Raw genomic sequence first — 27,528 nt, forward strand, 5'->3', positions numbered from 1 at the left:
GGAAGACACGGATCCAAATGCGGAGTACTGATGTTTTTATTTCTTGAATGAATACGGAGTACTCGCACAGGTGAATAACTCCGTGTGGTGTGTGCAGTGTGTGAGTGCGGTTGTCGTGGTCAGGACGGTCCGAGTTCACGCCGGGTAGACAGATGGCTGGAGGTACAAAAGGGCTAGGCTGGAGACGAGGTCTGGAACGAGAGTAGAGGTCAAAACACAGGAGAGCAATCAGGAGATAACGCTTGGTAGATGGCATGCCAACAATACTTTGCAACCCGGAAGATAGAGGAGGAAGCTTAAATAGCGTGAAAGGGGAGGGGCGATGAGCGGCAGGTGAAACGCATCTCACGGCGATCATGTGCTGTTCCTGACAATGCTGATATTGATTTGCATACTGCAGCTTTGGGTGTGCAATTAATTCAATTTAACTTGCAAAACAGAATCACATACTACATGTTTTATCATTTTTTTCTCATCATGTGCACCACATAAAATAAAACCATTAAAAATACAGAATGACATTCTCATATTTTCAACATATAACAATATGGCACTATGCAAGCTCTTTTATCATTCTCATTGGAGAACTACTTATCAAAGGATCTGAAATATGTAAGCTGATGTAATGAATTGACCAGGCAGTCAATTTACATAAATCACACACACAGAGAATGACCAGTAGATCACTAGCATTAGCAGTGGTAACGTTCTCTTGGGGTGCTCGTGACGGTCCAAGGTCGTAACGGGAGAGCAGAATCCAGGAGGTACAGAAGGGCTAGGGAGGAGACGAGGTCTATGGAGCGAGCAAGGGTCAGAACACGAGGAATCAAACAGGAGATAGAAACGCTTGGTATGTGGCATGAGTCAACAATACTTCGCGACTGAGACGTGCTGGGGAAGTATAAGTGTGACTGTATAAGTGTGACTGAAAGGGGGCGTGGTAATGAGAGGCAGGTGAGGCTGGTTAGGGAAGATCAGGTGGCATTCCTTATACTTACACTCTCAGAGTTATTTTAAAGGAGAACTTGACGTACTTACACTCTCAGAGTTATTTTAAAGGAGAGCCTGTTTAACACTTTATTTTGACACTGTTTTTTTGGGAGTTGGGAGTAAAACCACAGAGATGAGACTCTGTTCAGAGTTGGATTAACTCGGGCAATAGTCAGATTGACTCTCTACTCTCAAATATTTCATCAACACCTAATATTTAACTCTGCTGATTTTGCTGTGTATAGATTCCTTTGCCTGCCCGTGTTCTGACCTCTGTTTCCCTTGTAGACCTCTCACACAGCATAACCCTTCTGTACCTTTCTGTACCTGCCTTCCTGTTGTTACCCTGGACCGACCAGACTTCACGCCATACACTTTTGTGTGCAACGCCTCTGTGCATAACTCTCACTGCTTGCCGTGGAATATTGTTGTATTTTCAATAAAAGCACTGTAAAAAATTTCTGTTAATTTACAGCAGAATTCCAACAGTATTAACTGTTAATTTTTTAAAACAACACTCTACTGTTAATACAAACAGAAAGTTGGTAATTTAATGTTCTTTTAACAGGACTATACTGTTTTTCTAAAATACAGCACTTTACCGCTACTAATTCAACCAAACCATCTAAATTACAGTATGATGATGTATTTTTTGCATTGTGGGAAATTGCATTGTTTAAACCAAGCTACACATGGGAACGTGGATCTGTGTCTCTCTGCATCCATCCCCATCTAGGCAAGTAATTTGGTGAGTAGCAGTTTTATTATATTCGGAAATTGGTGCAAAGTATATTAGCAAAGTTTTCAGTTTGTTTTTATCAGCCTACTGAATATGTGAGTGTGTTGAAGAATGATTCAGTAGCTAGCTAAATTTTCACAGATGATTCCTACATGTGTGGGCACACATATTTTATTAGTGAATTTGTGAAGCGTAATGATGCTTATTGATGTAAATACACCGCACAACATAACATTAGACTTCTTTTCCTGCTTATTGGTGTGACGCTGGGGTGAGGCGACAGACGAGACAGAAACCCTTTCCGTTGCTTCCAACGTCACGTTTATTTTGGACACACACAGAGCGCAGACCGCGCACTTATAACATGGATAACGTGTAGACACACGTAGACTCAGACAACGACGAGCACAGGACACTGCGCGAACGCACATTAAATAGACAAACCACATAAACCCCGCGTGATGACGAGACGAGCCACAGGTGAGACGAAACGGAGATACACAGACGCAGACGCACCCACGGAGATACACAGACGCAGACGAGCAGACGCAGACGACGTAAACACACGCCCAAAGGGAGGGGTCTGGGACCTCAACGTGACAATTGGGTGGATTATTGGGTGGAATTCCAGATTTAAAATTTTAGTTCAGAAATTGAGTGCTGAAGATGATTTCCTTTACTGTAACTCAGTATTTTTTGTCATGATTCAGGTGGAACAGCAGGACGCTGTATTCAGCGCTGGATGGTCAGCCTTGAGGGCCATGTAATATGTGAAGGTTTCTTATCTTTTTAATGGTATGCTATTGTGAACAAAACATTTTCTTTTTGTTGTGTTGTTAATGTAAGTGAGTTACACAACTTGAGTTTTACACTGTCTGAAGAGACACCATTATTTTTCAGGCGCTTCACTGGTATAAACCCTGAGTGAGTATTTAGTATTCTGGTGTCTAGAAATGATACTACTGACTGTATTTATGTTTCATGAATCTGATATTGAGTATGTCACGTAGGGCTACAGCCCCTTCTCTTAGGTGTCACTCCGGTTCCCTGTTCCTCGTGTCTGTGTTGTTCCTTGCCCGGTTATCCCGGCCAGCTTGTCTGTTACCCTGGTTTCCGTCTGTCTGCCACGCCCGTGTTATCAATGTGATCAGCTGTGTCTTGTTAGTTCCATGTTCTTATAGTCCCTGTGTTTCCCCAGTCTGGTATCGGTGGTTTTGTGTCTTTGATCCGTTTAGGTTTCCAGTGCTCTTTGTATCGTGTTCATTCTTGCTCTTGTGAGGTTTTGTATTCTCTTGATCGTGAGTCTGCTCTGTTTGTTCCTGCCATTCTGGTTCCCTGCCTGTTTTGTTTATCATGCCTGTCTACCTATCCTGTTTGGACTGCCTACCCGATATGACCCATGCCTGCCCTTACGACCACGACTTCGGAATTCCATTTAATAAATCTCGCTCTCCTCAGCATTTGTGTCCGTCTCCCCGCTCCGCAGCGCACGCTTCATTACAGAACCACCAATCCTACCAGGACACAGCGAGGGAGTGAGACTCTGGTGAGTTCAGTCGCTGTAACGAGTTGTTGGCTACCCCTATGCAGTTTAACTCTCGTGTGTTACAGTGTGAATAAGCCAGAGACAGGAACTCCCCTGGCGCTGTGGGAACAAGGAAGTCTCGTCACACACAGAGGAAAGCGCAATCTCTTTCAAATGGAATTCGCAACGAGACTCCTATTGAGCGTTATGTGTCTGCCCGACTTGGTGAACACTACAGGGAGGAGCAACCTATAGTGCAAGTCGCCGGCAGACGGAATGAGTGCGCAGACGAGCGTTGGCTTAACCCTCGGTTGGCTCTCAATGCCTACTGCGAGCTCCCGACGCCTCAAGGGAGGCGGAGCCGTCGCAGAGAAAGCAACCGAGAGGCTTTTGTGTCTGTGTATTCTTCCAGGCTCAACCAGGATCCCGTGGATGAGGACCTCCCTCCACTGATTCCGCCAGCCACTCCCTGAAAGCTCCCAAAAAATTTTTTTGGGGGGAGTAGTAGCCACTCACCGCAAGAGTGGCCAGCTCCGCATCCCGAAGACGTCAATTTTGCAGCTCCGCATCCCGAGGACGTCAGTTTGGCAGCTCTGCCCCCCGAGGACATCAGCCCGGTGGCTCTGCCCCCTAAAGACGTGTCGTTGCTGCAGCGGCCTGTTGCCGCGACCCGGAAGGGGTCATCCACGCCTCCTGTTCCCGCAACCCAGAAGGGGTCATCCACGCCTCCTGTTCCCATGACCTGGAAGGGGTCATCCACGTCTCCTGTTCCCGCGACCTGGAAGGGGTCCACCACGCCGGCTCCTGTTCCCGCGACCCAGAGGGGGTCGTCGCCTGTTCCCGTTCCCTATCTGCCGGCCCCACCTGTTCCCACTGCCTGTCAGCTGGCCTGGCCTGTTTCCCCGGAGACTATGCTGCCCTCTAGTGGGCATGGACTTAATGAGCTGTCTAATCCACCCTGTTATCCTGTCTCGTTGCCCATGTTCCCCTTGCTCCCCAGTCCTGTCCCTGGTTTTATATTGGCTCCTGTCCCCGTAGTTGTGTCTGCCCGAGTCTGTGTACCTGTTCCTGTGTCAGTGTCCAGTGGTGTTCCTGTCCCCTTGTCTGTTCCCCAGATTGTGACCCGCTTCGTTCCTGTGTCTGTGTCCATCGTCCTGAGTATAGTTACCTTTGTGTTTGCCTCTGCCCCGTTCCCTGGCCCCACTCCCGTGTCTGTTCCCGGTCCGTTCCCGTCCAGCCCTGCTCCTGTGCCTTGCCCTGGCTCTGTCCGATCTCCTTGTGTCCTCTGTCATGCTCTTGGCCAGTCTCCGTGTCTCCTGTCTCTGCCCTGCCTCAGTCTCCATGCCCTGCTTTGCCCGGTCTTGTCCCTCCAGTCTGTCCTGTAGTGTCCTGTCCCTGGTCCGCAGTCCCTGTCTCTCGCCGTGTCCCATGGTTCCCTGTTCCTCGTGTCTGTGTTGTTCCTTGCCCGGTTATCCCGCCCAGCTTGTCTGTTACCCTGGTTTCCGTCTGTCTGCCACGCCCGTGTTGTCAGTGTGATCAGCTGTGTCTTTTTTAGTTCCATGTTCTTATAGTCCCTGTGTTTCCCCAGTCTGGTATCACTGGTTTTGTGTCTGATTCGTTTAAGTTTCCAGTGCTCTTTGTTTCGTGTTCATTCGTGCCCTTTTGATTTTTGTATTCTGTGATTTTTTGTATTCTGTTGTTTGGTGAGTCTGCTCTGTTTGTTCCTGCCATTCTGGTTCCCTGCCTATTTTGTTTATCATGCCTGTCTACCTATCCCGTTCAGACTGCCTACCCGATATGACCCATGCCTGCCCTTATGACCATGACTTCAGAATTCCATTTAATAAATCTCGCTCTCCTCAGCATTTGTGTCCGTCTCCTTGCTCCGCAGCGCATGCTGCGTTACAGAGTAGTTCATAGATCTTTATAGTTTTAATGAATAAAGGCCAGTGTTCAATTTTAGGACAGTACTGGCTCACACTCCTCTACTGTACATAATATTCTGTGATCAAACATTTCCTTTTCCCCTGCAATCAAACATTTCCTTTTCCTGCACCACATAGAGACTCACAGTGTACTGTGATGTTGACAGGATTACTGCTCCCTCCAGATTCAGACTGACACCAGTACACTCCAGTGTGGGATGTAGCAAGGAAGTTGATTGTGCATGTAGATCCTGTCATTGGTCCCCAGAATGATGAACAGTCTGACACACTCCCACTCTCACTGTGTGTGTATCGTCTCACTCTCCATCCAGTAGAGTCACCGTGTCCCTCACAGCTCAGTGTGAGAGATTCATCATCAAAGTGTTGAGTTCTGTTGGGTCTGATGGTCAGAGAGGCTGGAGGAGACTCACCTATCAAACAGAAAATACAATTAAGATATTTTACTATGACAGTCTAATCATTACATGTTTTATGATCTAATCAAGTAATGAACACATTCAACATAGAAATGTCCAGTTGTACAGCTCCTCTGAGTAATGAATATGCAAATGTAGAAACCAGTTTTACACCTATTAGCATACTTAAAATTGTAAACTACTAGTTCTTCAGAAACTACTGTGAATTTTTCTGTAAACTGAAAAAAATATTCGATTAAATTGAGGATTCTTATGTAAGGCTACAGAATGTGAATTTGTCAATTGTCAATTTTCACCTCAATATAAATTTGTCCTCTGCATTTTTCAATGCAGTTAACACCAGAGGTGTCAAGTAACAAAGTACAAATACAAATAGTAGAAATTTTGGATATTTATACTTTACTGGAGTAATTATTTTTCAGCTGACTTTTTACTTCTACTCCTTACATTTTTACACCATTATCTGTACTTTCTACTCCTTACAATTTAAAATTAGCCTCGTTACTGCTATTTCATTTCGACTTGTTTTCATTCTGGCGTGTCACCGTTTAAAAAAACCCTATCCTGACTAATCGCACCATCCGGATAGAGTGAATTTGATTGTGGTTGGATGAGAAGTATAAACATATAATATTCTGACACCTTATTGGTTTGTACATGATCCATCGCACCTGCACACGTCACGTCACACTCCAGCGAGGACGTAGCAGACATATGTAGCTTAGTATAAAGATGTCCGTGGCAGAGACTCAAGAGAGTTTGAGCAAGTGTCACAACTAAGAACCAGCGAGGAGGTTGGTAGCCAGGGAGACCAACCAACCCTTGTACTAAAGTACATTCATTTTCAACATTAACATTTTAATGTAACATTTAAAAAACTGCTTCTAAACTGGTTCTTCAGGAAAGTTGGCCACTGACAGTAAATGTTAGCCAGTTATCAAAGCTACTTACTTTTGTAAATGATGAACAGGAGTAGCCGGTGGAAGAGCGGCGTCATCAGCTATAGCTCACAAAACCATTGAGCGTCCATTAACTGGTTAGCTCGTGCTACCTTTTTAAATTTGCCATGAAGATTCCAACAATTAATTAAATAATAAATAATGTAATAATGTGCCATATTTTTGTCAATTGTGATTTTTACACCCCAATCGAAATTTGTCCTCCGCTTTTAACCCATCTGTGCAGTCAGAACCCACACACACACACTAGTTGTTACTAGGGGGCTGTGGATCACACGTGCCCAGAGCGGTGGGCAGCCCTAGCCCTGGCACCCGGGGAGCAGTTGGGGTTAGGTGCCTTGCTCAAGGGCACCTCAGTCATGGCCTGTCTGGGAATCGAACCCACGACCCTACGGTCACAAGACCAGTTCCCTACCACCAGGCCATGACTGCCCACATGAAAAAAAAAACATGTTAAAAAAGGCAAACACAAAGGTAACTATACTCAGAAAGATGGACACAGGAACGAAGCGGGTCACAATCTCGCGCACAATAGTGTTTATAATTGGTTGATACTGGTGATACTGCGGCAACGCACTGTGGTTCTGTCTGAAGCACGAGTTAATAAAGTATAGTATAATAGTATTAACTGCCTTCCATCGTGGTGTTTCCCTGCTACAATATGAAACTCGGTGGTGTGGTGAAAGGCAGTTATTGAATGGACATAACTTTTTGTGTCGCGATCATATGTCAACGTTAAACAGTCATGGAATCTGAGCTATCAAATTGCTAATCAGGTGTAGATGTAAAAAAAAAAAAACACACTGTATATGCGTAGACATCTGCAGCACGATGATAATAAGATCAATGTAAGATCAATCCAAAAGAAACAAGATGTTACGACCTTTTCGAGATGTATTGGAGATGTAAGTGTGCTAGCTGTCAACTTGCAGATCGGGTGAAGATGTAAAGAAGGCATATATGCATAGACATCTGCAACACGATGATAATAAGACCAATGTAAGATCAGTCCAAATGGACCAGACGCATTTAAGATGTTACGACCTTTTCCAGACGTATTGGAGACGTATATGTGTGTGACCCCCTACTAAGAATACCAGGTTAAACGAGTGGATACACCTTTCTGGTGCTTACCTAGTAGGGAGGGTGGAGCTTTGAGACGCGCTGTGTGGGTAGGCACGACTTTTAAAATGTTGCGGGATTTGCCTCCAACTATCGTTTGGTTTATGGTCCGAGAGATACGCCGGTAGTAAGCGAAGAGCTCTTACTAAGTTCCACACTTTATTTAATAACTCTGGGCACACGGAGAAGTGAATCGTTGTGTCAGCCAGATCCGATCCAGGTATGTGCTGTTTGTTTTTATAAAGTATTCGCTGGCAGAATGGGTGTATGTATATTAGTGCAGTATTTCCTTGCTGTCTAATTTATAGGAGTGTACATATTTGTGGTTTTAGTGTGCAGCGGTTCGGACGGTAGTTCCAGTGAGGCTCTGAGTGTGTTACGTAAAGTGAACCGGGTACGTGGCATTGAACTTGGTATGCATCAGTGAGGCCCGAGTTATCTGTCGCAGTGAGCAGCAGCACTTATCGTTTGGGGCAGAGGCTACGTTAATGCCCAGAGGGCAGAACTCCTATGACGGATGCACTAAATCTCTAGTTGCGGGTATGTACGTGCCTATAATTAACTGGAGGTTTTCGAGTTGGAAGCCGCAAGGTGTTAATATCATGTTTTTTCTTACAGGCATGGTTTTCCCTACCAGTTAAAGTATTCGCTGTTCTTTCCTTCCCATTTAAAATCTTACAAACCAGTTTTATTTCTCTTGTCTTATTTGAGTGTCAATTTAGCGTGCATATTTATTGTTTTAAGATAATTCATTTTAGTGCTCAACCCATGGGGAAGTGTGCTTTGTCTATGACATTGCATAGAGAAGTGAGTGACCAGCTTTGGGGCCCTTCATTGTGATGGTATGGTTCACGTGTGTTTTATTTGAGATTGTAGTGTTCACTTATTTGATTTATTTTTTTTGTGTGTGTTATTTACTTTTGTTGGGCCCTTTTAAGTTTGGGTACCTCACGGAGTATGCTTCGTGGTGAGACTATCTAATTACACCCAATCAAGCAGATAATTAATATCTGGGGTTGTGGTGATATTATGTCCTGATAAATATTCACTGTGAAATGTTTTTATATGATTGGACTCTGTAATAAAACCTTTTGAAAGTCATTATCTCCATTCACCTCTGGTAGTCATATATCAGGCCTGGGTGGGAATTGGTGGGATTGGCTAGAGGTTGGCCGCGGCAGGAGGGTGATCTGGGCTAACGGTGACTAATTTCTAGCTTATCCTACGTAAGTGAAGGAAGGTGTATGTGGCCCAGCTGGTAGCGGGGCTTACATGTGCTCTCAGGGTATAGCCATTATGGCTTTTAGAAGAATGGGGTTTTTGGGGAGGTGGGCTAGTGCACTATAGACCCCTGTGGTGCCACCTAAGCGTTTGTCCTTAATGGCTTTTTTTCCCTTACATTACTTTTACTTTTATACTTTAAGTAGTTTTGAAAAAAGTACTTTTAACACTTTTACAGTGAGTCCAAGAAGTATTTGATCCCTTGCTGATTTTCTTCGTTGGCCCACTAATAAAGACATGATTATTCTATACTTTTAATGGTAGATGTATTCTTACATGGAGAGACAGAATATCAAGACAAAAATCCAGAATATAATTTTAAAGAATATATTTTAATTAATTTGTATTTCAATGAGGAAAATAAGTATTTGATCCCTCTTGCCAAACACACTCAATACTTAGTGGCAAAGCCTTTGTTTGCAAGCACAGCGGTGAGACGTTTGTTGTAGTTAACCACAAGTTTAGCACACACACCAGGGGGAATTTTGGCCCACTCTTCTTTGCAGATCCTCTCTAAATCATGAAGGTTGGTGGGCTGTCGCTTGGCAACTCTGACCTTCAGCTCCCTCCATAGATTTTCGATCGGATTGAGGTCTGGCGACTGGCTGGGCCACTCCATGACCTTAATGTGATGTTTCTTCAGCCAATCCTTTGTTGCCTTTGCTGTATGTTTAGGGTCGTTATCATGTTGAAAGACCCAACCACGGCCCATTTTCAGATCCCTGGCAGAGGAGAGGAGGTTGTCCCTCAGGATTGTGCGGTACATGGCTCCATCCATCTTCCCAGTAATGCGGTGTAGTAGCCCTGTACCCTTGGCAGAGAAACACCCCCAAAACATTATGCTTCCACCTCCATGCTTGACGGTGGGCACAGTGTTCTTGGGGTCATAGGCAGCATTTTTCTTCCTCCACACATGGCGGGTGGAGTTGAGGCCAAAAAGTTCAATTTTGGTCTCGTCTGACCACAAAACCTTCTCCCAATAACTTGGTTCATCTTTCAAATGATCATTGGCATAGTTGAGGCGCGCCTCCACATGTGTTCTCTTCAGCAGGGGTACCTTTCGGGCACTGCAGGATGTGAATCCATTGTTGCGCAAAGTGTTGCCAATTGTTTCATTGCAAACTGTGGTCCCAGCTGCCTTCAGGTCATTTGCTAACTCCTGCCGAGTGGTTGCACGATTTCTGACCGTTCTCAGCATCATTGCCACCCCACGAGGCGAAATCTTCTTTGGAGCACCGGGCCGAGGTCTGTTGATTGTCATGTTATACTCTTTAAACTTTCTGATAATTGCACCAATAGTTGTTACTTTCACATCCAACACCTTACTAATCTTTTTGTAGCCCATTCCAGCTTTGTGAAGGTCAACAATTCTGACTCTGAGGTCCTGTGACAGCTCTTAGGTTTTACCCATGTTGGAGACTTGAAATCTGTGTGATCTGTCTGATTCTGTGGACAGGTGTTTTTCACACAAGTGATTAGTGAGAACAGGTGGCTTCAGGTCAGGTAACAAGTTGATTGGGAGTGTCTAACTGGTCTGTAAAAGCCAGAACTTCTAATGAATACTAAGGGATCAAATACTTATTTCACTCCATGAAATACAAATCAATTAATATATATTCCTTAGATTTATTTTCTGGATTTTCTTTTTAATATTCTGTCTCTCCATGTAAAAATACATCTACCATTAAAAGTACAGAATGATCATGTCTTATGGGCCATGTCTTATGGGAAGAAAATCAGCAAGGGATCAAATACTTCTTGGACTCACTGTACTTGAGTAAAAAGCTTGAGTTGATACTTCCACTTTAACAGAAGTACTTTTAAATCCTAGTATCTGTACTTCTACCTGAGTAATGAATGTGAATACTTCTGACACCTTTGGTTAACACACACACACACTAGTGATCAGTGTTGCCATAGTTACTTTGAAACAGTAATCCGACTACTGACTACTTCTTTTAAAAGTAACTCAGTTAATTTACTGACTACTTGCTTTTAAAAGTAACTAAGTTAGATTACTTTTAGTTACTTTCAGCAGAGGCTGATCCCCCGCCCCTATAACATGAAAATGACTACCAGTTCTGCCAATACTCACTTTATTGACATGTATTTTAACTGGAACATCAAAAATGACACTGGCATTTGTAAACTTTTTCTTGAAATAGGCTTACATGTTTTTTAAATAAATAAATAAGACAGTCTTTCTGTTCAACTGCGCCCACTTACAGGGTTGCCAACTCTCACGCATTGAGACACACGCATTTGACTGTCTTCACACGCTTACACGCCACACTTCCGATATCTCACGCCGAAAAAAAATCTAGTTTATTTACCTCTGATCCACATCTATGATTCAATGAGTTACTAGTTCGATCTGGCGCCAACCACCGGCGATCGATCGATCGCGATATAATACTGAATTTAGTCCATTTTACACCCCGCCCGGTAACAATTTACGTTCGCCGCCAAGCCCCTGTTTTTTTTTTCAGGTTTGACGTTGTGTTTTTGAAAGTAGACAGCACTCTGTCGCCAGGACAGAGTGTACAACGGACCTTAATGTTGTCTTCCTTAGCCGAAATAAAATCAAAATAATGCCTGTATTTCCAGCTGCTAAAGGCGAACCTCTCCTTCCATCTGACTTTGGCGCTGCAGAGCAGAGATGACGTAACCGCGTAAGAAACGTGTAGCCAAAAAATAAGAATGAATAAATATAACCTACGTTCCCCCGAAATGCAGAAATAGTAACGCACGATGTTTTAGATAAGTAACTTTAATCTGACTACTAGTTTTTAAATAGTAGTTGCGTTAGACTACTCGTTACTGAAAAAAGTAGTCCGACTACAGTAACGCGTTACTAAGTAACGCGTTATCGGCATCACTGCTAGTGATTACTAGGGGGCTGTGGTGCACACGTGCCCAGAGCGGTGGGCAGCTCTAGCCCGGCAAGCAGATGGGGTTAGGTGCCTTGCTCAAGAGCACCTCAATCATGGCCTCAGGCCTGGGAATTGAACCCATAACCCTCCTGTCACAAGACCATTTCCCTAACCACCAGACCATGACTGCCCATCTTGCTGATGTTTTGCAGTGTCAGCAAGCAGCCACCAGAGGGAGAGAGGGAGCAAATAAATAGTCAGTACTTATTAGTATGATTCCCCTCAGGTGGCTCCACCTTCTATAATCTTCACAAAACACCTGGGCTTCTTCCAAAATGCCGTTCTTCCCTCCTATTCAGTGGGCCAAAGCAGTATGAGATGAAGGGTAGTGTGTCTGAATACACAGTAGGCTTTAAACAGTAAGAGAAAAGTACCCGGGTGCCATTTTGAAGTATGCGATTGCGGCACACTGTCCAATTCCATAATTCAACAGGAGCAGCGGAGGCATTCAGAGCAGAGAAAAAAATGGCGGAAGGTAGTGAGTCGGTTGTTTACAAATATAATTTAAATACTGAAATTAAATTCAATACCTTTTTAATACTTTTTAATATCCTTTTAAAAAATGTTTTAGACTTCATCACTACTTTAAGTTGTAATCAGCAACAGAACTTTAACTTACAAAATAACTTATTGTAATTTAACCTTGTCACGACCAGACAGAATAGCAGACACTCGCAGATGTTGGACAGGATTTATTTAAACAGAGGCTTACCAACAACAGGGTCGAGAAACAATCCAGAACAAAAATTATATATAGGATCGGAACACCGGAGCACCAAACTAAAGACGTAATATACAAGGATCCAGAATAAACAGAGACGGGCAAACGTAACGCAGAGTCGCATGCGTCACAACAAATACTCAGCAATGAATTACTACTCGTTCCCAGAATATATAGCGAGTGGAACAGGTGATTTCCATCAGTAAGATGGTGAGTCTGAATGCCGGGGGGTCACATGAGCCCCCGCGGTATTCTGGGTAAGGAAGTTCAGTTCGTCCAATGTGGCAGGCACGGATATAACAGGACAGGTAGGTATCACGGGCCTGACAAATCTTTAAAACTAAATCAAACAACAGAACAGATACAGTATGAACAAACAAGGTGCAAAGGATAAATTGAGCCAGTACTAGACATTCTAAAATATAACTTTGGTCACAACAAGAAACAGCTATTCATCACCTAGGACAACTTGGTTAAATTGGTGATTAATAAATGACAATAAACACAGTGCTCATGACATGTGGCTCAATGTGTTCTAATGACTCTTCAGTTTGCATCAACTCTGAGTTTTTCTTTATGTCTAGTTCAGTATACATTATCTCATTAATGCTGTGACGGTGCTTATGTGAAGTTTATGTAGAAATGGAGCATCTGTAGCTGCATTCATGTTATGTTCGTTTATGTATAAATGGAGCATCTGTAGCCATGTTATGTATAAATGTCACGGCACAGCACGGGGACAGAGCGGTCGCTCCTGTTGCTAGGAGGTGAGTGGCAGTTGGCAGCCGACCTCAGCTGAAATTCCCAGCAGAGATTACTATAAAATCCTTGCGCCCAGACATCGTGCTCTGGTCAGCACCTGCCAAAGCCGTCATCATGGTAGAGCTGACAGTCCCATGGGAGGAGCACATATAGTCCACGTACGAATGGAAGAAGGACAAGTACATAGAGCTGGCAGCAATGTGCTCACAAGCTGGGTGGAGACCATTCATCTTCCCAGAGGAGGTCGGATGCAGGGGCTTCACCGGGACATCCACACAGAGGCTACTGAAAACTCTGGGTGTCACAGGCCCTAACAGGAGGTGAGCTATTTGCGACCTTGCAGAGGAGGCGGAGGAAGGGAGCTTCTGGCTACGGCTCAGAAGGAAGCATGGCACATGGGGGAAAGAAGGCTCTTGAGGGAGACGTTCTGGTATGCGGTCAGTACTTGTGCTTGACTCAGGGTGATGGACGTCTCTGCCATGCACAGTCCCCTGCAACTCATTCTACACAATAACAATAGGGTCAGAGATTGGGTGAATATGGATCCTTCAGCAGGCTGCAGGGAGCGACAGGGAGCTGTCCCTGTCGCTGCTCAACCACCCAGAGATGTTCTGGGGGATAATGGAGCGAAACATCAGTGAAGGGTGCCCCCCCCCCCAGCTGACGACCCTTCAGCCCACACAATGGCACCGTCGGAGATGCGTCAGGCAGCAATGCCAAGCAGGTGTGACCACCTGTGCTTACATCTAGTTGCATGTGTTTGTGTTTATTTCACAATAAACGAGCACCTTTGGAGCGTCAACACCATTGTCTGTGTCCAAACTCCCTGCATCGCGGCTACCCCGAAGCAATCACTCACTCCGGTTACAAAGCGGTACATCATCTTCTCAAGACGTTGACTTGATCAGTTGGGCCAATAATGATCCTATAGTGCCAATTCCGATTTTAATTGTCTCTAGACGCTTTACATGTGACCGCGTCATGTTATTTTTTTAATAGTTGCGGGGAGGAAAATAAATACAGTTATGCATACTTTTGTTGTTTAGGCAAAGCTAAAATATCAACGAAAATTCAATACCCACAAAATCTCGATTAAGGATTTTAAATACTTTTTAAAGGCCTTAATTTTCCAATTTTGATTTATAAACTTTTAATACTTTTGAAAACCCTGTGGAGACCCTGTACAACCACAAAATAAAAATAAAAACCATGATGGTGATGATATCTGTCGATTAGCCCCTCCTCCACCTGTCAGTCATGTATGTTTTGATTGTGTAGCCTTGTTGTAACGTTGTTCTCGCTGCGGAACTAGGAGGCGGACACAAACACTGAGCAAAGCTAGATTTATTAAAGGGAATTCCAAAATCATGGTCAACCATGCAGGCATGGGTCATATCAAGAGAGCAACCAGAACAAGACACAGGCATGACTAATACAGAACAGTATGAAACGAGGCAGGGTAACACAGAACAGACTAAAGCAATGGAGAATGCAAATACCAGATGGCAGCGAAGACAGAACACAGATCCACAAAGAACACCAATCCACAAAATAACCGACAAAGGGCTACGGAGACACAGGGATATAAATACACGGAACTAAACTAGACACAGGTGAAGACAATGACAACACGGGCGTGGCAGACGAGGGGAAACCATGGAGACAGACATGCAGGGAACAACACTGACACGAGGAGCAGGAACCCGAAGTGACAGCTAGAGAAGGGGGCGTAGCCCTATGTAGTTTTGCTAGTTGTTCACATGCAGTGTATTAGTTAATTCATTGCAAACCCTAGTGCAATTAGAGGGCATTATGATGGCCTCCTTCATGGAGACAGAGGTTATCCCTGCTTGCCCTATACATCATGACTCCCTATTCAGATCCTGCATCTGCATCATAGTCCCGCTACAATTAGGTCCACAGCAAAACTAGGGCAAGAATTGAAATGATCCTAGAAATTCTTGAGGCCAGGTTCGTGTAACACAGCTAGAGCTGCGGAGTGAGGAGGCGGACACAAATGCTGAGAAGAGCAAGATTTAATAAGGAGAATTCCATAATCGTGGTCGTAAGGACAGGCATGGGTCATATCGGGAGGGCAATCATACCACGACAGAGAAATGGGCATACTGACACAAGAACAAAACGAGGCAGGGAAACACTGAACAGGCAGGAACAAATACTAGACTGAACGTACTCACAACGATGACAAAACAGAGACAGCGAAATCCACAAGGGCATGAATGAGCAATAGAACAAAACAACTGACAACAGGCTAGAGAAACACAGGGATATAAATACACGGAACTAAACTAGACACAGCTGAAGACACTGACAACAGGCTAGAGAAACACAGGGATATAAATACACAGAACTAAACTAGACACAGGTGAAGACACTGACGACACGGGCGTGGCAGATGGGGATGAAAACAGGAACAGACAACAAGGCAGGATCAACGAGCACTTGTTATGATTTGTGCTTGCTTGTTTTGTCGTTATGTCTATTTGTGTTGGGTATGTTTCTTGTTCGGACTCCCTTTCGGATTTGACCAATGCCTTTTTGAACGACTCAGATTTAGGAATAGCCTTTATTAAATCTCGCTCTTCTAGGCATTTGTGTCCGCACTATCGCTCCGCGATGCGCACAGCGTTACAATATCTGAAACACGTCAACTTTAAACACTTTTGCTTTCTGTGCTTTTTGCTTTAAAGACCAACTTTATTTGGTTTGTAGGTCAAATTCTTTTATGTTCATTCTTTTAGTTTATTTTAAATCTTTGCTGCCTAATTGCCATGCTGACATAATTATGCTGTAACCATAATTATGCTTGCAAATATAAATACATCTTGCTTTGGTATTAGTAAAGCTAAATTGAGGTTATTGCTTATTGTAAATCTATTAGTCCTCAACAATGTCTTGATGCTGATTTTAAATCCATGACCAAATGAGATAAATGTCGCGAAAATATAAATCAATATCGAAAAATATCAAATGGTGCTTTTAATGAATAGCGGCCTTCAACTGTGGTAGTATGACGTCATATGCCATATCATATGACGTAGGTAAAATGGCGGATGTAGTATGTCTGAGGTTAAGAAACCTGCCCAGTCACCTACTGAAAGAACACACTGCTTTAATGGTTGAGCAGAACTTACTGCATTGAATCTATTGCCTACTGCTTAAGTACGTTTACGGCATTTAGCAGACATTCCTATCCAGGGCGACTTACAAAGTGCTTTGCATCTGATCACAGAATTCATCCTAGATAATAGTACAGATATGCCAGAGTTCAAGATACTACTAAACTACCTAGTGTTTTGATTAAAACAAGCCCATTTAAACAGTAGTTAAACTTTTACCAAGAAGCACAAATAACCATAGACAGACATACAATATAAGAACAACAAGTACTATCTGCTGAGTTAGTGCTCTTTTAAGAACTCAACAGTCTACGCTTGAAGACAGCAATAGAATCTGCAGTCCAAGCTGCTAATGGAAGATTGTCCCACCATCTTGGAGTCAGGACAAAGAATAGTCTGGAGCTTTGTGAGACTTTAAGCGTGGAGTTTCAAGTCGAGCCAAGCTTGAGATTCTGAGTGCTCACTGTACGGATCGGCTTTTGACCATGGACATCATGTAAAGGCTAGTCCATTTTTGGCTTTGTAAGCAAGTATCAAGGTTTTATATCTGCCGCTACTGGCAGCCAGTGAAGAGAGCATAGCAGAGGAATCGCATGTGAGAAATTGGAGAGATTGAAGACCAGTTGTGCTGCAGCATTCTGAATTAGTTGTAGAGGGGTTTTTTTGTCCCACCTCCACCCCTCTATCTTTGGAGGACAACTTTGTATTTATGTAAGGATCAAATTACAACAATTTAGTGTAATTCAGTGTAATAGTGATGAAAATAATTGGGGTTGGGTAGACCATACAGGAGAGGAGAGAAAAGAGGGAGAGAGAAAGTAAAAAGGGAAAAGACAGAAGAAGACAGAACAGCACAATATACCACTGCAATGGTTCTCCAACTGCTGCTCCTGAAAGAAGAGCAGAAAGTGTACCTAAGACATGCAGCACTTGAGAAAAACTACACATATGACTGTGATGTGTGTATGTTTATGTAAGTGCAACAGATGATAAATTCACGGAATGCAATTAATAGCGAGGATAGAAAGCTGTGTCAACATCCCCCCAGAGGCCAGAGAAAGTCCAGGGACCCCCCCCCCCCCCCCCCCCGTGGCCCCACCAGGAGCAGTGGAGTCCCAGGGCTGCACTTCCCAGTGACCCCCGCAGCTGGAAGAGGAAGACCCCAGACAGCACCCTCCCAACCATGGAGTGCAGGCCCAGGGGATCCAGAGGAAACAGAGCCGCCCCCCAGGATGGCCTCCCCACAATCATGGGCCAGCAACAAGGCCCCAGCACCCCATGCGCCCGAGAGCCACTCATCACCTGCCAGTCTGGGTGTCAGAATGTGGGAAGGAAAGAATTAGCTGGGTGTCATCTGCATAGCAATGACAAGAGAAATCATGGGACAAAATAATGTCACCAAGGGAAGAGTATATAAAGAGAACAGAAGAGGGGCTAGGGTTGAGCCTTGGGGGACTCCAGTGGAGAGTTTACATGGATTGGATGTGGATCCTCTCCATGTTACCTGATAGGAACGGTCTTCTAGGTATGACTGGAACCATTTCCAAGCAGAGACAGTCACACCAAGGCTAGAAAGAACAGAGAGGAGGATGTTGTGGTTGACCGTATCAAAGGCTGCAGAAAGATCCAGCATGGAGCTTCTCAGTCACTGCTCGGGCCGTTTCTGTTGTGTGTGCACGTTTGAAGCCAAACTGATTAGGATCATGGAGTTGGTTCTGGGTGAGGCAGAGAGATAATTGGTCATAGACTGCTCGTTCCAGTTTTTGATAGAAAAGTAAGAAGTGATACCGGTCTGTAGTTGTTTATGTCAGAGTTGTCAAGTGTTGCCTTTTTCAAGATTGGTACCACCCTTGCCGTCTTGAGGGGGTGAGGGAGGGTTAAGGAGAGAAGAAAATATACAGATTAAGTTCCGCAGGTTGGATGCAGATGATTCAAATTTCTTTCTGTAGTAGTTCTTTGCTGATGTGACTTCCAATGAGAACTTGAAATGAGAGATTGATATGACCCGAGGTCTGAATCTAGGCGACTTCTCTTCCATCACCTCTCCGCAGTTCTTAGATCTCTCCTGTGGCTGCGTAGCACTTCAGTTAGCCAGGGGGTGGAGGAGACAGATCTCTTAAGCCTGGGGGAGGGAGGACACAGAATATTGATGGATGAAGAGAGCATAGAGAGGAAAGTATGAGTAATTGTGTCCAGGGAGAGAGAAGACTGACAGTTCTGGTGAGGAAGGGAGGACAAAATAGTGGCAGCATGGGTTGAGAGATCGATGGAGTGTAAATTTGGGTGAAAGTAAGAAGAATATATGGAGGAGGTGTGAGTGGAAATGGCAGGGAGGGAGAAATAAAAGGATAGAAGGTGATGGTCTGAGAGGTGAAGTGGGGTGACTGATGTTCTAGTGGTTCGTGTAAAGACCAGGTCCAGAATGTTGCCTGCTCTATGAGTCAGAGCGGACAGGTTGATGGCGAGGTCAAATGACGACAGCAATGGAAGGATGCAAGATGAATGAAGTTTTTCGGAAGGAAGATTGAAGTCACCAAGGAGAAGGAGCGGGATTGTTTCAATAGTGAACTAACTGAGGAGCGTATCAAGTTCATCAATACATTTTTCAACAGAACCTGGAAGAGATAAATCACAATGATATGAAAATTAGTGGGGTAGGATACAGTGATAGCATGGAACTCAAAGAAAGAAATTCAAAGAGCTGGGAAGGATAGTTGGGTGACACGCCACTCTGGAGATAACAGTAGACCTGTGCCACCACCACTTCAAAGGCACTGTAGGGAATGAGAAGGCAGAGGACAGAGTAGTCGTAGTTGCAGAGTTCACCAGTGATCCAGGTTTCTGTCCGAGCCAGGAAGTGTAATGAGTAGAGGGATGCAAGAGTTGAGATGAAGTCAGCCTTCTGGACAACAGATTGGTAATTCCAGAGTCCTCCTGTCACTTTGATTAGTGTGTGTGATGACCGTTGTGGGTAAATTAGGTTATTGGTGTTGCGATGACTATGATGGTATCTATGAGCCCTGTGGGATACATACACAGGAATTGCCAGACACCTTATGGAATAGAACAAGCTTTATGGATACTAGTAGGGAAAGAGAATGGCAGAATAAGTTGACACTTAGCTGGGTTAGAGATTCAGTGTCTTTGGAGGAAAGTAGATTAAAGCAGATTAAAGTGTAGAATCACTGATGGAGGTCAGAAGCTACTGCATACTGCTACGGACACATGCGTCTGTAGCGGAGTTGTCCTAATTTATCTGTTTTAGTAAGTGCTATATCCGCCCCCTAATTCACACATTGGACCAGGGTGAAACTACACCTGTAGTGAGTAATTATAGCCAACAACAACTAACAAGCAACAAGGTTAGGATAAAAAGCCTGGAATTGACCAGAATCATAGGCAAAAGTATTTAATCTCAAATCCTACCTTAACCAATCACAGGATCTTCAAAGAGTAGATAACAAAGCACTCGACATTTCTCATTCAGCCACATTCTTTGTGAGGGTTTGGAGTACATTACATTTCCCCACTCACACTGGTAACTGGTATCAGGGGTTCCTGGTTCACCTCCCAGCCTTCAGTGATCTCCCCACTGGTTTTATTACTCCCTAATTGTCATGTATGGATCCTATCCTGTTGTCAGTCCTATCCATGCCTTCTGTTTAACCTCAGGCCCGTAGCCAGGGGGGATCGAAGGGTTCGTTCGACCCCCCCCCCCCCCCCCCCCCCACCACCAGCGATCGATCGCTTAAAGCTGGGAGTACACTGTGCGATTTTTGGCCCCATTTTCAGCCGATTTTTCACTCGTGCGACTATTTTTTCGATCGGGCCGAGTTTCGGCTCAATCGCATGTCGTGCATCGTATAGTTTACACAGGTAAATGAGGAGTGATTCACACCTCATGACCAACTCCCGATCAGAAATCGTAGCATCGCAAGAATATCAAACATGTTTGAAATTCAAATCGCTCCTCGTGAGAGTATCGCACTGTTGAAGCAGCTCCACGAGCCGACTCTCCCTGCGATTTAGTCGTACAGTTTGAGCTGGAGCTGAGTACACGATTTAAAATATCGTACAGTGTACGCCCAGCTTTAGGCGCAGCATAGAAGAAACATATAAGACATAATCCCCCCTCCCCAATCAAATCTCACTCCTAGTGATTTTGAAAAGTTGGCAACCTTTTATAATGAATAAAATAAGTCTAAATTAAAAGGTTTGAAGTGCACTCGTGTATTTAGGGGGCATTGGAGTAGAGAGCCAAATGAAGTCCACTTTTGGGGGAAAAAGATCCCCCCCCATCATAATGCTAGCTACGGGCCTGAACCTTGTCTAGATCAGTTACGCTGTCAGTCCAGTCCCTGTCTTCCATTGTTCCATACCTTATCTTGTCTGTCCCTCCTCCCTTGCTTTGTTCTCTGGTGTTTCTGGTTTATGTCTTAATTTGTTTGATACTTATACTCCCTGTGTTTCAGTCCATGGTTGTAAGTCAATTGTGTTAGATTCCTTGTATTTGTAATCCTTGTGGTTGTGGTTCCCATGTTAATATTCCTAGTCTGAAGTTATGTTTGGTTTGTAAGTTGTTCCTTTGTCTTCATGCTTCTTGTCTCTCCTGTGTTTCTAGCTCTTGTATTTATTGTAGTCTTTGTCTTTTGGTATCTGAGTTCTGTCTGTGTTTTGGTTTACTGTTATGTTATGTCTATTTGAATTAATTATGCCTTGCAGAACTCCTACCCTCCGGGTCGGTACAACTCGGCTAGAGGAGGCTACTGATGGTAGTCAAGTTGGTACCCCAGCTGATAAACCCGGCTGTCTTCAGCATTTGTGTCCTCTTAGCTCTGCAACGTTACACTAATGGTTCAGTGGGTTAAGTTGTGCTCTCCTGCTGCCTCTGTTCCTGGTTCTAGTCCAGGTGCTGTTATTTGCCCCAGTTCTATTTCCCCTCAGGTGTCTTTCTCTTTTCTCTTGCTTCATCGCATCAGTGTTTGGTTCCTTCTATGAGAGTTTCCTATTAGAGCAGGGGTACTCAACTAAATTTGTCCGCGGTCCAATTTCGGCAGATACCTATGACCTGAGGTACGGTGCGGCGGGGGTGGCGAACGTAAGTTATTGAGCGGGGGTGGCAAACGTAACACTCGTGACGGAGTGTTTTTCAATAGCCCTGAAATAAATGCTCCGGTTTTTTTTTTGTTGGTCCATATCCAGTTAATCAGGAATGAGATTGGGTCCGGACAGGACTGCGTTCAGGTCCAGATCCAGACCGCGGTCCGCCAGTTGAGTACCCCTGTACTAGAGTGTAAAACCCAGGTGCACAGACCACCAGGGTTCATAACCCCTGATCACCATGATGATTCTATTGCCCACTTAGGCCTCAGAGTGAATGAAATTAACACCACCCATTCAGAGAGGTTCATGTAAAAAAATCAACAGTACTTAGTATTCACCTCCCCTAAATATCTGCACTTACTGCTAGATTATCTGACAGATTATCTTCCATTATTATTTCAGACACCAACACATATTACGGTTGTAATTCCTCACCAGTAATCCATAGAGGCTGTAGGTTGCTGAACTGTGTCTGATTGGCTGGTTCTCCTCTCTCTGCTCTGCACACATAAACTCCTGTGTGATGAAGAGCAGCAGGACTGAGAGTGTAGGAGCCTCCAGTTCCTCTGCTGCTGTTTGGGAGGACCTCTACACTATCCCAGAGGAAAGAAAAATCAAAAAGGAGATCTCCTTAATATCTCTGCAGTTTCTCCTAGACAACACTGAGATTATATGGAAAGACAAATGAGATTTTTCCTTAAGTCTCCTGCTGCTCAAATGTGTCTCTTGAGATAAAGATCTTGGTAATCTTCTGTGTGTCTCATCTTGAGTTTTAGTAGAGATCTCAGTAAAGACTCCAGTAATCGCACATGTGTCTCTTCTTAAGTTTTAGTATAAATCTCAGTAAAGACTCCAGTAATCTCACATGTCTCTTCTTAAGTTTTAGTATAAATCTTAGTAAAGACTCCAGTAAGTCTCTTCTTAATTTTAGTAGAGATCTCAGTAAAGACTACAGAAATTAAGTATTATACATATGTCTCCTTCTGAATTTATTCACACATCACTGTAAAGTCTCACATTGTGCTCAGATTTACCAAACAATTGCATTAAATGAGTCTCAGTATGGACAAATACAGGAATTCACATTTTATTAGAATAAACTAGCAATTTTGCAGTATCCTTAATTTAATAAATCACACACTGGATCAAAAGGACTAGTTCACTGGAAAAACAATTATGCATAGAACGTTTGGATGGTAAAACAGCAAGCACTAATAAAAAACCCTAACGATACAAATACATGACAAGATTTACTGGACAAACTCTGCATTTGGTCAAGTGTCAGATTCAACTTGCCTATATAATTACCAGATACTTGCCTGTATAATTATCATATACCATAAATACCAATAATGCTATTGTTGTTTTGGGCTCCTGAGTTAGATTCCTTCTACAATATAAGATAAATTATATTTATAACACCCAGTTAGATTTTTTTTGCCCAACGCAAAGTTCATTGAACATTTGTCATTTTATCAGTGCATACTACAAATTCAGGCACGAAGCCAGAAGGCGGGCCAAATTATGTGAGAGAAGTAGCACTGAACTTCCACGTAACCGTAACAACCATCCTAGCATCGCGCATGCGCCAGGTTTGCGATCAACTTGTACTGGGAAATAATGAAAGAGATTGAAACAACTGACCGTGGATCAGCTGTTTCTTCAGAAGACGCTGCGCCATTGCCCCAGTTCTGAAGGAGAGATCTGTGAACGCACCTTTCGTTGTCATCCCACATCATCCAATTAAAGAACTGCTGAAAGCGGTGTGCGATCCTAATTAGTCAATAGTACGGGAGATGGACTGTGATTGGTCCGTTCAAGTGCAAGTCCCTCCTTCAGTGAAGTCACGAAGAACTGCTGAGGAATCCGACGGGAAGTCACACGGTAAATAGACCCAAACATTGAATGTTATACGAGTAACGTTATTTAACATTACTTGGTTTAAAATGTGATATTTTTGTCGAAAGACAAGGCTATGTTTTAAGTTATATTTCAGGTGTCATTACTAACAACTTGTTAGTCTAGTGGTATAGCTTCGTAACGGTCCGCTGGATATCTGGCTAACGATGTTGGTATGCTAGCAATATAACCAAGACATTTTCTACATTTTGTTCAGAGTTTGTAGTTTGACAAATACATGCCAATTGCATCTTGTCATAAAACATTACGTTTTTTTCTTAAATCATTTTTAGCATATATGTCTGAAAATACAGCTCTTCTCCAGATTAATTTTAGTAAGCATCATCCTATATTTATGCTAATATAGTTTAGTTTACTTGCAAACATGTTTTTGCAGCCATTATAATCCAGACAAAAAGAATGATCGTCAAATGCCTGCTTTATTAACATATACACTAGTATTCCTACTTTAGTGTGTTACAGAAATATTTATTTTTGGGTTGTTTAGATTGGAAAATCACTGGGGTTCCAGTTTGCTCAGACACGTAAGTGTTGTTGGTCTTGCTCTGTATACTGTGTGTTTGTGTGTGCACGTGTATATATATATATATATATATATATATATATATATATATATATATATATATATATATATATATATATATATTTAATGTATGTATGTTAGCCTAGACTCCACATGTACAAACAATTATTTTATTAAAATAAAATATTTTCTGCTAAATTGGATTTCCTGAGTTTAGACAATCTTACAATTTTATCTTTTTCACAGAATGGCAAGTCCTGGTAGGTGAGGTGCACGGGAAATGCTCAAGAGAACCCGCTGTCCACCAAAGAAACTAAGGTTCTTTGCGCAGAACACTGATGTACAACTTCATGAACAAGGTATTTTTTAATAATATTTTAGTTTTAGATACACAGTTCGTGGTTAATACACAGTTCTAACACACAAGTGTTATCTTTTTAATGAAAATTGTTTATATTACTTATTAGAAGTAATGCTTGAAACGAGCATAGCAATCTTTCAGTTGAAGAAAAGGGGAAAAATTGTAGGATACAAGTTATTACGTACATATTATATAATATATTATATTACATTACATACAGTCTATTGGCCAGATTTGACTTGACAATTCATATTTGTAGTGTGAGTTCTTTTGTTTTACGCTTTGGTATTGTTAATATTTAGCATTGTTTGTTAACATAAGTTTATTTTAATTTTTTAAGTTAAATTTTTAAGTTAAATTAATAAGGCTCAAAAGACAGTGTTTTGCAGGGAATATTGTCTTACCTTTGTCGTGTATGATGTATCATATTATGCTACTGTTTTTTGTTTGTATTTTGTTCGAATCTATTTAGCATCTAATTCAGTTGTACATAAATTGTACTTCAGTTTCTGACATTGCACCAACACCTCAGTTATTACTCCTGCAATTTCTTTTTTTTTCTTTTTGTACATATGCAACATTTCTGTTCAAGAAAAAAGAAGTTGCAAGATGCATGCAAGAATAAAATGTATGTATGTAAAATGTTGTGTCTTAATTAGATTCCAATAAACACAGAATGAGATGTTATTTGTGCACACACATACGCTAATTTACACTTGGAAAATGGTGTATGTTGGACTTGTGGAGAATGAAGTGGTTATGCATCTTGGTATGAATTGGGTACGCATCATCAGTAGTGTACCGCTGGGTCATGGGGTGTTTCGGCCTTTAACACTATACACCCTCTCCAGTGGCGGCCAGCTACAGGGTGATCAGTCCTGAGCTTGCGTCCCAAGCCCAACTGCTTTATTATTAGACATCTCAGGGGACTATGTATGGCAAAGTCAACCACTTCCCTGTGTCAGACTTAAGCTGTTTGACCGCATCCATTTTCGACTTTACTTGGGGGCCCACCTGGGGTCGTTCCTCTTCAGCCAAAGCCACTGGCTACTCCTTTCAGCTGCCTCTGAAGCAGTTTTAATGGCTATGCGCAGGCTCTGGCCTTCAATTCCCATATCCCTCAGAAGCTTTGTGGTAGATTTTCCCACAAAGCCTCTGCACCCTACCTCCACTGGCCGGACTTCGGAATTCCAGCCTTGCCTTCGAGCTTCTGCGGCCAACTCAGAATACCGCAGGTGTTTCCGCTCATATGCCTCCTCCATGACGTCCTCCCAGGGTACCGTGAGCTCAACCATGTATACCTTCCTTAGCGAAGGTGACCATAGCACCAAGTCAGGCCTCAGTGTGGTCGTGGCGATCTCTGAAGGGAAAACCAGCTGCTTGCCAACATCTGCCAGCATCTTCCAGTCACGTGCTGGGCACAGCTGGCTCCTCTCTGATGGTTTAGAGTTATTCCTGACATCTGTGCCTTTGTCTGTGGCCCCTTCACGGACAAAGGCAGTTTTCCATGAGGTTTTTTGTGTTGGCAGCGGTTGGGAGTTAATGCTGGATCGTTTTCCCTCCAGTGTGGAAGCAAGGATCTTCAAAACTTGGTTGTGTCGCCAAGTGTACCGACCCTGGGTGAGGCTGGTTTTACAACCTGTGAGTATGTGTCGGAGGGAGGCTGGCTTGGCACACAAGACACACATAGGGTCTTTGCCAAACCACTGATGTAGATTAGTTGGGGATGGAAGGACATCGTAAGTGGCTCTGATGATAAAACTCAAGCTTTTTCCATCCATGGCCCATATATCCCTCCAGCTCATCTTCCTTTTTTCAACACCTTCCCACCGTGTCCACCGACCCTGCTTGCCAAGAGCGACTGCTTTGGCAATTAAAATGAATTTGTTTATTTGGGGAAACAAAATGTAACTGAGTCATTTCCTTTTCATTCTATAGTAAAAATGGAGCCTTGAAGGAGATTAATTCAATACAAGAAAGAGATATCATTTGGAATTCTCAGTTTTGACTCCTTTAACCTCAGAGATTTCTCAAGTCTCAATTTTGTCTAATTCTATTTCTCCTAAGAACTTTTAGGAGAAACATCTGTGACAAAGTTGATATCTTAATGAAACATAAATGAGAATCTCAAATAAGTGTCCTGAGACATCAAAGATCAACATTTAAGCAATAAAATTTTCCTCTGGGTATACCTCACAGTGTCAATAATGTCTCTTATTGGAGTTAAATATCTTCTCTGTAGGGAACAACCCTGTACCAGCTGAATGTCCATCCTGTAGAGGAGTCTCTGACCTCACAGCTTAGAGTCACTGAGTCTCCTTCAGTCAGCCAGCTCTGTGGAGACACACTCAGGACTGCCTGGAGTCTCTCTGTAGCAACAAATGTAAAATGCTGAGACAATTTAGTCAAACAATACCAACCTTGTATTTTACCATTTCATTGTACTACATGGAGACTCACTGTATACTGTGATGTTGACAGGATTACTGCTCCCTCCAGATTCAGACTGACACCAGTACACTCCAGTGTGGGATGTGTAGAGTACACTGATGGAGCATGTAAATCCTTCAAATGATATCCAGTATGAGAGACAATCTGACACATTCCCACTCTCTGTGTATCGTACCACTTTCCATCCAGCAGAGTCACCTTGTCCCTTGCAGCTCAGTGTGAGAAATTTATCCTCAAAGTGTTGAGTTCTGTTGGATCTGCTAAACAGAGAGACTGGAGGAGACTCACCTATCAAACAGAAAATACAATTAAGGTGTGACACTATAATTGTCTCATCATATCTCAAGTGTTGTGTCCATATTCAACAAGGAAAGAAAACAAGTTGTGATGGGTGAGGAGTGCAACAAAGGAGGAAGCGATCACATCAGCCTCAGGGAAAATGCAGGTTTTAATGAATAAATGTCACAGTCCCCATGGCAACCCCTCTTGTTTTGATTTATTTCTTGCTTTTCCTCCTTGTGTACTTTTATTTTGAAATTCCTTATTGTGTCTGGTTTCACATCCCACCCTTGTATTCCGCCCCCTCATTATGTGTCTCGTTGGGTTATTGGTTTGTGTTCTGCCAGCTGTGGTTGG

At 43.2% G+C, this 27,528-nt stretch overlaps 1 long non-coding RNA gene across 1 annotated transcript; it reads left to right on the forward strand.

Annotated features, from left to right (window-relative positions):
- Window positions 1-23,450: 23,450 nt before the first annotated feature.
- LOC143481341 (uncharacterized) lies at window positions 23,451-24,440 on the forward strand. The gene is made up of 3 exons (XR_013122014.1): window positions 23,451-23,521; window positions 24,045-24,081; window positions 24,327-24,440. It is a non-coding gene; the product is annotated as an uncharacterized LOC143481341 (long non-coding RNA).
- The last annotated feature ends 3,088 nt before the right edge of the window (window positions 24,441-27,528 follow it).

This window comes from Brachyhypopomus gauderio, chromosome 18 (genome assembly GCF_052324685.1).
Source record: "Brachyhypopomus gauderio isolate BG-103 chromosome 18, BGAUD_0.2, whole genome shotgun sequence".
Lineage (NCBI taxonomy): Eukaryota > Metazoa > Chordata > Actinopteri > Gymnotiformes > Hypopomidae > Brachyhypopomus > Brachyhypopomus gauderio.